At 44.8% G+C, this 9,953-nt stretch overlaps 1 protein-coding gene across 1 annotated transcript in view; it reads left to right on the forward strand.

Annotated features, from left to right (window-relative positions):
* LOC101912667 (P2R1A-PPP2R2A-interacting phosphatase regulator 1) overlaps positions 1-9,953 on the forward strand; it is a 180,471-nt gene that overhangs the window by 58,656 nt on the left and 111,862 nt on the right. The gene's annotated exons all lie outside the window — the stretch shown is intronic.

Here is a 9,953-nt window from a genome sequence, read left to right on the forward strand (position 1 = left end):
AACACTGCATATTTGTGTATTCTTCTTAACTTTGTGCAACGGGTAAGCTGCTCTGCTAGTTAATAATGTGAAGCAACTGACTCACTGAAGGTTCCCATTCTCACCTTTCAAGAATTTTTTTTTCTTTTTCAAGAGCAAATTAATTTAGACTTAAGATACCAAGGGAATGCAGAGTGTAATATACTTACACTGCAGAAGAGCAGCTACGGCCAGGATGCACTTTAGAACATACATAGATGTAGCGTAAGAGATTAACAAAACAAAAGATCGCTTGTAAAATGCTGGATTTGTCCAAATACATAACTGCCAGTACATTTCAGTGTATTTAAAGTATCAAGAAATATGATGGGAAAACTCCATAGGGGAAGGATACTGTTGGCCTTTTGATGAAGATCTTACTTTCTGCAAACAACTACGTGCTCTTGTCGTCGCCTTAAACAAGGAGTCAGTTTACTGAGCACAGTAGGTATTTACAGTGACCTGAGAAAAATCGTATCCCCAGTCAGCGGAGACGTACGTGTCAGGAAGAAATTGTTATGTATCATCTTCAGACAGGAGCTGCCAAATGATCAGGTCTTGTTGATGAAGTGTAATTATTGATCCTGTGATGCCACATCCATCTTTGCAAAGGTTTTCTTACGGGGTTAATTTAAGACTTATATTATCAAAGTTGATGTTGGGAGTAGTTTTACCACATGGTTTTTGATACCATGGAAATAATTACTGGATGCACATCTATTTGCTGTATGTTTTTTGTGTTTTAGTTCAGTCAGCTGGGATCTTTGCAGGAAGCGCAGGATGTTGTTGAGGAGCCTTCTCTGTTTCATGGATGTGACGTATCACTGAAATCTTGGAATAATTGAGGAGAGGGATCCAGAGACATAGGATCAGAAGACTTCCATTGTCCGTGTGTGATGCTGGGGCAGGGTAGCGAATACTTCAGGGGCTGTCCTGTCCTTGCCTAGACAAGCTGTACTTACTCTGCCGTATGTAAGGGATTGCTGCACAAGTACAACAGTAGCGATCCTCGTGCCTCGATTGAGTACCCCATATGGTAAATTACTTTCAAGCATTAGGGACAAAGGGGGATGCTGTAAACTGAAGGCTCAGCTTGGCTCTCCGCTTCCACCCATCTGTTCAGAACTCGGGGTCAGTAGTTTAAACTGGAAAATTAACGGAAAAGGGAAACTGTCGGTAAGCTTTTAAACGAAAGATCAGATTGTGGCTAGCTAAGGTTACTCCTACACAAAGGCAACGAATGTCTTGAACAGAGAAGCAGTGGGCACAGCTTTACGTGTAATGATTTTCCTTAAAGTAGGGGAATGTGATCTGACACAAATTTAAAAGTGAGTTTATAAAAACCTGCTTGGAAAACCCCAGTCAGAAGAATTATTAATCACTCGCAGTCAGACTGCGAGGATGTATTGAGTGGGATTCTCTACATTTCTGCTACAATTTGATGTTACTTGGTATTTTCATTAACAGTTTAGATGGTGTACGCTGGTTAAATTATAGGGAACACCAGACTTGAGCTGACCGAGTAGAAGACATTTACAATTCAAAATGAACTGGATAAATTCAAAAGAATTAGAATGTAAATCCAGCAATGGATTTGATAAATGCGTATTTATACACTTCAGCAGAAGCAACGATCAGCTGCACAAAAAAATACAGGACGGGACAGGCTGCTAGGGTAGCAGTTGTACAGCAAAGTTCTCTTGGGGTTATAGCCAGGCACCAGCTGAACATGATTCAACAGCATCCTGTTCCTGAAAAAAACATAATGATGTTGTGGAATGTTTGAACAGGAAAATAGTCTGTAAGATACATGACGTGGTCCTTCTTCCTCATGTGGTAGTAGCCTTTCTTGGAACATGGCATCCAGCTGGAGGCACTGCACTTCATGGAAAATGTGGAACAGCTGGAAGCAACCAGAGAAAAGCAGTGAGAGAACAGGATGGAGGACTGGGCTGGTTTCAAGGTGATGGGAGAGGCGTTTTCAAATTGGTAGGAGGTAGCTGCAAAGAAGGGAATAAACACTTTCCCTCACTGCTGTGGGTAGGATGAGAAAAACAGATCCCATTGCAGCAGGAGACATTTAGCTTAGACATCAGAATGGGCAGCTGGAAGAGTTAAGCTCTGGAATACCTTTCCTGGGCAGGCTGTGGAATCTCTGGAATTTGAGATTTTAAAGGAAAAGTTAGTGGGCATCCTACGGCTGGTGCAGATGGGGCTAAGGCTAACTGAAATGCCCTCTTACAGTTTCACACCAGTGCCTTCTGCAAGGGAGCTGGAGAACTGCTCTGGAGCAAAACACGGCACTGGCAAAGCTCTTGAGCTTGACCTCAAGGCTCACAGCCATGTGTTTCCTTTTTCATCTTTCTTTTGAAATAGCACTTGTGGTAACAATAACATCTGTGGGGAGACCGGCATGCTCTTGTGGAGTGGCCCACGTCTGCGTAGTTAGTACGGACTTTCCGACACCACCCAGCATAAGGCACTCTCCACCCTTCCATTTCAGATTTTTGGGAGTACTGCAGCACTCCCAACTTTTTGAGTGAACGTGTCCCACACCTTGACTGTACATTTCTACTGTGTAAGAGTAAGCGCAGTGACAGCAGTGCTTTATACAGACGTACGTGTGGGATTTGTACACACAACTCCTGGATGCTTAATTGCCTGTGTATGTGCAGTGGGATGATACAGAGTTTGGGGTGACCAATCTCTTACCCAATTATTGTGGCGGGAATCTTAAACCTTCATCTGAATTTGTGCGAAGATGGTCTCTTACTTTGTTTTTCTGCTTTTATTTTTCCTAAAACAACATTCCAGCTGAGAAGAGAGCAACCAGGGCTGGTGCTGCTCTGCTTTTTATTCCCTGGATAGACATGGAGGTTGCTTGGCACACATGCAACACCCTATCTCACACTGCTGGCTGGAAAAAAATCCGTATTCCTGTGCAAAGACTGCCGTCAGCTCCAGCCTGCCAGTGGAGGGCATTACAGAGGCTTGGGGCAGGGGGAGGAAGGAGTTTGCTCCTTCCCCACGTACTAAAAATAGGCTGATGCTGTGCAAACAGCTTTGCTGTGAACTTCCTTCTGGCGTGCAGCCATGCAGCTGCCTTAGCTGTAAGCCTAGATACCTCTCCAAAACAAGTCACTGAACTCAAACGTAGTCAGCAACGCTTTTAATCTTATTACTCCCTGCTGTGCTGTATCAATTTTGCCTTCTTCCAGAGTGCTGGTAGCTTACACAGGATCACAGTTCAAACGTTTTTACTTAAACCATGGTTGAGATTGGCACTGGCAATCCCTGAAGTCTGCAAAGTTCAAAGCAGGGAGGAGGCTTTTAACCTAAAACTGAGATGCTCAGGTGACACATCCAAAAAGTGTTTTCCTGCAGAGTAAGAACTGTAGCAGCTGGGCTGCAAATAAATGGTTTTTAAACCCTCCAAATTGCTGTTAACTAAACATCCCCAACCCCGACGTGGTGATATGAAATTGGAAAGGCACTTCCTTAAATGAGACTAGATTAAAAAGAATAAACACGAGACACAAAGCTCTCTGGGAAGCTGGACGGAGTGACAGAAGTGATTCATTCAGGCCTTGAAGCCTATGAGTTACTTGGTTTTGCCACATTTTCCAGTGTTTTTTACCTACTAGTGCCATTTTGCCCTAAAATAAATCACGTCACATTCTTCTGTACGTTTTGAACTATGAAGACCGATCTTTCAATTTAAGTATCAAGCTTCCTTGTTCTTTGTTGCAATAGTTGTTGGTTGTTTAGACATAACAAGAGTCACATTTTCCTTTTTCAGGATTTCTCACTTGTAACAAGAATATTTTCCAAGACAGTCATTAAATCTCTGGATCATTTTCTGCTATTTCACAGGAATCACTGAAAACACAGTAATTTTGCATAGCTGTTTTTCCCTCCTCTTGATTTTGTATTGTCAGTTACTCAGCTTTTATTTGAATCCTCTGTATTCAGTTACCTGATTTGTGCAACAATTAAACAGAAGATCGGTGTCATTGTACTTCAGAATCTTTTGAACTCTCATCAATAGCAGGACCACACTAGTCTGTAAGTTTGTAATTCAAGATGCGCTTGGCAGGGATTCAAGGAGACAGGAACTCCAGTCTGTCTCACTTCTCCTTGGAAAGCCTTTCTGATGCTGCCGAACAATACTTACACCAGAGGGGAACTGAGTTTCGGAAAACTTGTCCAGACTCTGAAAAAATCAAGCAACCAGAGATTTAGATAAGCCTGGGTGAATTTAAAAAATCTTGATGCTATCACTGTGTAAAACTTGTATTAGCCCATCAGATATCACAGATTTACAACTTGGGGAGTGGATTTTAGTTAATAGGTAAAATTAAGAGCAGAGGTTTGGTGAAAAAATGTTATTTGAAGCAAAATTCTCCTATTGTCATCTCTATTGAGCACTCTATGATGTCTTAAATTTCTGCAATTATAGGTACAGGTGCTCTGTTCTGCCATTAACTGAACATACTGTTTGCTAAATAGGGTCAGTGTCTGGAGCCAGATAGGTTCAAAAAGCATCAAGATTAGGTTTTTTTGGGGACCTTCTAGCTGCCTGGAGAGGGGGTTCAGATGAGGTCCTGTTGTCTTTGTCCCGGAGGAAGGTATATGTCCTCCCCTTGCTATGGGGCCTGTCAGTCATTTTGAGAACAGTCCTCTCCCTTCCCATCCCTGTCTTGTGGGATTTTTTCGAGGACAGATTTCTGAAGGAGCTTCCCACTGGGTCAAGCAGGATTCTGGGTGAGCGAGAGTACAGGAATTCTAGCTCCCTGCTGCCTGGTCATTTATCTTGGGACCCTACAAATCCACTTATTTCCCCTTTTAAATATGAACTGAGTTCTAAAAGCACTCTTTCAGCTGAACTATCTGACTCTGTCCTCACCAGGCATATCATGCAGTCTTGCACCCTTAACCCAAATCCAGATTCAGGATCTGGTGTTACTCCTAGAACAGTATTTAATAGTTGAGGACCTGAATGACAATTCAGCTCACACCATACAACTCAAGAAGTCACGCAAAGGCGAAGCGAGTCCTGAAGTGTAGTTCCCTCCTGGCCTGGCGTGTGCTTCTCGTCTCTGCTTCCCTTGTAATCTGCCCAGAGAAGATTTCTGAGATAGTTGAACGGCTGCCACGATCCGCATGGGAGGCAGGGGTTGGCATGTGAGCTCTGCCACCTGATGCCTCCTCTGCATCGAGACAGTGCCAGCTGGATCTGCAAGCCTCAGCAAACACGGCCTTCCATCAGCAAGTTACCTGATCGCGTTGCTGCCTTGCGGTCTCTTGCTGGTCTTCCTCATTCTCCCCTCTTGCTGAAACAGCCTTGCCACCTCCTCTTGCCTCCTCTCAAGTTTCTGTCCTCACGCAACAGCCTGTTGGCCACTTTGTCCATGCTGGTACCAACAGCTTCCAGATTTTGGGTTTTTTTTTTGAAACAATCTTTGCATCTGGCTCACCTGTGTGTAGCTGTGCAGACACCTCTGCTGAGGCATGTGACATGGCCAGTCTTCTACAGGTTTTTAGAAATGTTTCCCGGGGTTTGCAGGGAGGTCCTGCACTCAGGTGCCTGGTGAAAGCAGATTAACCTGTTCATTCCTCAGAAAGCAACTGAGCTGGGGGGGGGGGGAAACCCCACATCTCTCCCACAGTCCCCCTTCCCTGGTGGGAAGACCTGCCAGCACCAACCGTCTGCATTTGAAGTTGTCCAGCCTTCCCTCAGACTTCAGTTGAAGGTACGGTACAAACGAGCCTCCGGTGCAGATATCCCGGGCTGAAGTCCCGCTGCGGGATTCCCTTGGTTTCTTACTAGCATGTTTTCATCTAAACATGATGAAAAAATGGAGGCTGTGTTATCCAAGTTGTTGGCTAAAATAAGTTGCTTGACTTCCCATGCACAGCCCATCTGCCAGAAGCCCTTTTATGCCTGCGTAGAACTGGGAGTTTGCTGCACGTGCATGTTGCAGTGTAGACATCTGTTCACTCCTGTGCTCCAGGAGACCATTTAATTTTGAGTAAGCCAGCAGAGTAATGTGGCTGCCATTAGTCACATTAATTTTGGTGGGGTTTGCACTGAAACGTGGCACACAGAAGCTCGTGGGTCACCCAGGTATCTTGTTGATGCAAGTGGGGCAGCGGAAGAGTTTTCCCTTGTTACTGGCACGGAGAAAACGTGCCCCTTACTGATGCTGCACAGTGAAGGAAGGAATCTCATTCTCGTAACTGGTCTTTGCCCCGCTCTTCATTCTGCTTTGCTTTTGCATGGCATTGCCGAGGACCTCAGGTGACTTCTTCAGTGAGAAGAGCAACGCACGCAGCCGAAGGAGGTGGGTGGGAGGAGTAAAAGGAGGTCAGCCTGGGCTTCACCATGTCCTTGCACGCAGGGTTCTTGGTGCCACGTGACAACATCTCATACACTGGTGGTTCCCCTCCTGTGGCGGCAGGGATGCTGCACACACTTGCAGCAAATGGTTAGTGTAATAGCTCTGAAGGCTGCTCTGCAGCAAGCAAAAAAACCCTCCTGCTTTTTTACCTTTTGCTGCATGAAAAGTCAGCAGCTCCATCAGGCTGCATTGTTCAGTGAGTCAAGCTGAGCTTGAGAAACAGCTGTTTCAAACACACACACAAAAAAAAGAAAAATACCTCCCTGGTAGTTACAGCGCTCAGGCTTCAATCTTTGTGCCAGGACAGGTTCAACCAAAAACAATGTCCTCTGGGCAGCTCTCCAGATTTCAGGTGTGCCTTCCTCCCCGTCCAAGCCACTTCTTACAGCTCTCCTGTGCCAGTGGAGCAAGTTCCCTGGACAAAGGGAACAGGAGCAAACCCAGACCTCGGAGCTGCAGGGGGAAAGGTGGGCACCCCACGTGCTCAGTCACAGCAGCAGGACTTGGGCTACTCAAAGGTTTTGGGTGCCCCTAAGGGCACGAGACCCCGTGGCATGGGGTTGTGCTTCAGGTCTGGCAGCCCATGCCAGCTGCCCTGCTTTGGTGACGGGATCTGCCTTTGCTTGTTTTCTGCCACTTTAAGATAATCCTTGTTTAAATTTCTGCGGGCCCTTAGGCTAGCTGGACCTTGGCAGCACACTGGCACTCGGTAAATCCCATCGGGCAGGACTTCGGTGTGTCTTTAGGTATGTGTGGTGCCAAGCGCCAGCCTCTCCGCTGTGTTGTGACAGACACCATCACACGTCTGGTCCTGCTGAACCAGGACCACTGGGGTAATTCTTCACAGGTGTTTGCAAAGGAAAACCAGTAAACACCATAAATACCAGCCCAATGTGTGGTGTTGTCTGCAGCAATCTAGGTTGGCCGTTTCTGAGGATGGTTGACATTTTGTGATAAGCCAACACCAAGTGTTTTGTAGCAGTTGTGTAATTCTTGTGTCAGTGACCATTCCTTGCACTACCGAATAAAGAGAAAAATGTCTGTAATTCCTCCAAGCCTCTGCCTAGAGCGTGAAAACCTTTTTCCTACAACAGTTGACAGAAGCCAAGATGTACGTGAAAAAGGAAATTACCTACAGCTCTAGAGGAGTGCATCGGGTCAAAGGTTTGCTTATTTTTATTTTGATAGGTAAATTGTCATTTATTAGCTGAGCAGGGAGATAAATCTTGGTAAATCCTCATCATCCAGCAAGTCTCAGTCTTGAAACAAGTAAATAGATAGACACCGCTTCCCCAAATCCACAGAGACTGTCGCCACCGAGAATCACTTTGATGACTAATTTCTGCAAAGGTCAACAAGATGGAGAACAGGAATAACATTATTTTTAGAGGTATTTTGCAACAAACAATATTTATTCTCTGTTTCTTAGGAAGGGTGTGTCTCTCTTTAAATGTTGTTTTGGTACATCTGGCTTCCTCTGCCATTTGAAACATTAGGCTACAAAAATCATTTTAGGCTATTTAAATCACTGGTCAGAGTGGAGTGATTTCTCTGTAGCCACGATGAAGATGGGATGCTTGCATGCTAAATTCATATTTTGATGAATGCTCTATATATCATCTAATGAGATACTCCTTTTTGATTTTCCTCTTGATTAGAAATATTGGTGCTCATCTCAGGACTGAGTTAATATGCCTTGAATTGTCCATCATTTCCCTTTCTGCACAGACTAATTTCTGGTCACAAGGGAGTCCTGCTGGTCTCAGTTGTTAATCTGCTGAAAATTCATTGTGCTCTTTGCTTTTTTAGGAGGCTTGTCTTGTGAAAAAAAAACACAAAAAACCCAGCAGATAAATTCTGCTGATTCCCTGTGAGTCACCCAGCAGCAATGGCAAAACTGGGGAGAAAAAATGGGGGGAAGAGGGGGATTGGTGAGCGGTGACCTGAAGATCTGACTCAGAGGACACGATTTCAAGTGTTTCCAAACGACAAATACTCAGTTATCATCTCCAGGTATCCCACCACTGGGGGCATGTGGTTACCACGCAACGTTTTTAAAAGCCTTTTAATAAAGTTGCATACAACCAGTGCTCACACAGGCCATGGTTCGCTGGGCCTGAGCACCGAGATATGCCTGCCTGGTGACTGAGGACAAAATAATAATGGAATCAGGAATCCACCCAGAGACAAAACATATTTGTTAAATTATTGTGCCTTCTGAAAATCTGTGCGTACCAGAGAAATCAGAACATTGGCTCTCCCACCTCATGCATCGTCTAGCCAGATAATGTGCAGCTCCCAAATACCGCCGAACCCCCTCCCGCCACCCTGCAAACCTTGGTGGCCCCCGTACCAGCAAGAACAAAACTGATCATCTACTAAATCTGTTGCTGATCTCAGCTAACCAACTTCCCGTAATATCAGCAAATATTTCTGCTTTTGTAAATCTGTTCTTCCCTCCATAACGGGGTGCCAGCAGGACCAGGAATGCTTTGGATCTAGGAATGTGCTGGTTGGCAAGAGGAACAAAGAAATTGCTCACCCAGAAGGGCAAAACAGGACTAATGCTTTTGTCTGCTGGGGAGAAATTGCACAGAAGTCAAGCCAACAACTTTTGCATGCAACCAGAAAGGTGCTGTTGGATGCTGCTTTTAATGGCAGACATTGATATTGGTCATTAATGAGAAATGTCTTCAGCAACTAAAATAAAACCAGACCCTCAGACACTTCTGTGGTTGCATAGTCTCTCGACAGATACTGCCCACTGCCCAGTAATGTCAGGCTCCCCGTGAACTTGACAAGGCAGCTGCTGTTCTTCCCAGCCTTCTGGAAACAGGCCAGCTGTGACATGTTCTCGATATTAGTTAGCTGCAGGGCGTATTTCATTCTGCTGCTCTAGGCAATTTGATAAAGGCTCCTTCCTCCCACTCCAGAATTAACCCGCCCAAACTGTAGCTGAACACCTACCTGCAACAATACCGCATTCACTAGGGCTCCTGCCTTATTTGGTTAGTGAAAATTTGCTTAAATTGGTTGTTTCATACAAAGGAACACTTAAATTCCTTAAAATGTATCAGGAGTCGATTGCTACAGTTCTTTATGAATAAAGTTATTTTTAAGAATTGTTATCCTTTTCTTGACACCAAGTTAGTTATGCAGCATAAAATAAAACTTGGTCTCCGCCCCTTAGAGAAAGAAGGGGAAAATCTTCAGATGATGTATAATTGTTGAATATAAGAAACCATGAATTTCCATTTTCAGTGTTGCGTTGTCCTTAACTCCAGACCTACAGGAAAAATTACTCTGTTGGGTTGTGGCGTTTTCCTCATTTGAGGCCTGTGGAGCTATCCAAGGATTTCCATGCTTTGTTATTATTTTACCTAAAGTTCAGATTTTTCCATTTTTCCTTCAGACAGTTACAGATAACGGCCAGCATGCTGGAGGCACAGTTCAGCCTTATCTCACACCAAACAGAAAGTGCATGTTCTTTGTGCCCCGTGCCGGGAGGTGGCAGGGGCGCAGGGGATCCCTGTT

Source organism: Falco peregrinus, chromosome 13 (assembly GCF_023634155.1).
Source record: "Falco peregrinus isolate bFalPer1 chromosome 13, bFalPer1.pri, whole genome shotgun sequence".
In the NCBI taxonomy this organism is placed as follows: Eukaryota; Metazoa; Chordata; class Aves; order Falconiformes; family Falconidae; genus Falco; species Falco peregrinus.